This window comes from Crocuta crocuta, unplaced genomic scaffold (genome assembly GCF_008692635.1).
Source record: "Crocuta crocuta isolate KB4526 unplaced genomic scaffold, BGI_CrCroc_1.0 scaffold1013, whole genome shotgun sequence".
NCBI lineage: Eukaryota > Metazoa > Chordata > Mammalia > Carnivora > Hyaenidae > Crocuta > Crocuta crocuta.
Genome location: NW_027531297.1, coordinates 354,284 through 355,989, shown reverse-complemented (window position 1 = coordinate 355,989; position 1,706 = coordinate 354,284). Strand labels below are relative to the sequence as shown.

The 1,706-nt window shown below is 51.5% G+C and overlaps 1 protein-coding gene across 1 annotated transcript in view; it reads left to right on the top strand.

Annotated features, from left to right (window-relative positions):
- The first annotated feature begins 701 nt into the window (after window positions 1–701).
- Window positions 702–1,706, top strand: part of EHMT1 (euchromatic histone lysine methyltransferase 1) — a 112,549-nt gene continuing 111,544 nt past the window's right edge. The window contains exon 1 of the mRNA XM_077771532.1: window positions 702–768. The gene's annotated coding sequence lies outside the window, so the exon portion shown is untranslated. The remainder of the gene's footprint in view (window positions 769–1,706) is intronic.

Below are 1,706 nucleotides of genomic sequence, written 5' to 3'. Positions count from 1 at the left end.
ACTAGAAGCTTTTGCTGACTAATGGTGTTGCCTTGTTTTTCCTTCCCTGCCCCATGGCGGCCTCAGTGGTGGTGGAGAGCAAGGAGGGCGTGGGTGAGGGAGTGCGAGGGCCTGGGGCCGGCCAGGCTGTGTATGGAGGATCTGGCCGTGTTATTTTGCAGTTGGCTCATTTTCCATGCAGGCTAAGGAGAGAAAAGTCTGTCAGCTCTGGGCTTGAGACAGGCGCTGACTACACCCCAAGAGTGCCCCTTGGAAGGCGGTGCCTTGCCTAATGGGATACCTGCTTGGGCACGTGTTCAGGTTGCAGGATGGCCCTGTCTGCCTTGGTGAGTGGGGGACTCCATTTTCCTTGGAACAACAGAAATGAGGTCATGGAGAGGTGCAGAGACCCAAGGCAGCAGAGCTTCCACTAGGGTTTCTCAGCTGTTCTGTAGAAAAGCACGTGCTAGACACATCTTAGGGGGAGTGACCTAGTGAGGGGCTGTGGTTTTACGTATTGGAAATCGCAGGATTGGAGCAGATTGGTTCATAGGCTGCCTGTTCTAGAACTGTATTCTTGGAACAAAAGGGTGGGGGAGGGTAGGCTACTCTCCTAGATCTGAGGAAACTCCAGCTCAGCCTGCGGAATGAGGAAGAGGGAACAATAGGGACGGCTCCTTTGTGACCGCCCTTGAACGCGGGGCCATGTGAACCCAGACCCTGGCCCGCCGGCCCGCTGGGAAATGGCGCTGCTGCGGGTGGTGGTTCTGAGAGGGACCATTTGACCAGGTACGCGGGCGTGTGCGGAACACCTGTGGTGGCAATTTCAGTGGTGCTTCATGTTAGCAGCTCGGCCCATAATGGAGTATTTGTTTTATTTTCTAAGTGGAAAGTGTGCTTTTAGAGGAACTGTTTTCCCAGGCCATGTTGAGGTTGTACCGTGTACAAGCGCAGGTTCTGGCCTCCTTTCTCTCTCCTTCCCCCCCTCCCCCCGCCAGATGAAGGGTCCCTCTTTGCCAGGGGTGACTGGAGACCATTGGCAGGTGAAGACTGCAGGTGCAAGGTGGGGGCAGAGCCTGCGCAGGTGGGGAAGGCAGGTGGTTGGTGGGGGAGGCCTCTCTTAGGTAGACATTTTCTTTCCATTTTAAGAGAATTTTATAGATGGGGGGGTATTTTTAAATGTTAGAAGATTTTTATCTCCTTGAAGCAGCACGAATCATTTGAGGACCATGGTATTAAGAGAAATCAGCATAACCAAAGTAGAAAAATTCAAGTGTAGTAAAAAGTTTTGGTGGATTTTTAAAATTAGAAATATCTTCGGTCAAGCATTTTGTCATCTTTTTAGAGAACTAGTGGAGGAAGGGTACGCTTCTGTACTGTTCATCACAGTGGTCTGGGTTTTGTGGCTTTTGAAACCGTGTAGGAGTTCATGCTGTGTAGGATGCGTGCTGCTCGGTGGGCTTCGTAGAACCGGCGAAGAGCCTGTCCAGACTAGCTTAGCTTCAGGGAAAACCTCTGGAGGATTGTGCCAGGTGGTTTGAGGGACTTCCTAGAGGTCCATTTCCTCTAACACATTTCCATTTCACAGACTTTCTTTATAAAAGAAAAGTGAGCGAGTGTTGTGAAGGAGAGCTCATAGCTACTTCTTAGACTTTGAAGAGCATGTTCTTTTCTGCCTGGGGCCGGAAGCGGGGCCCTTGGAGCTATGGACAGGAGGAGGACCACCA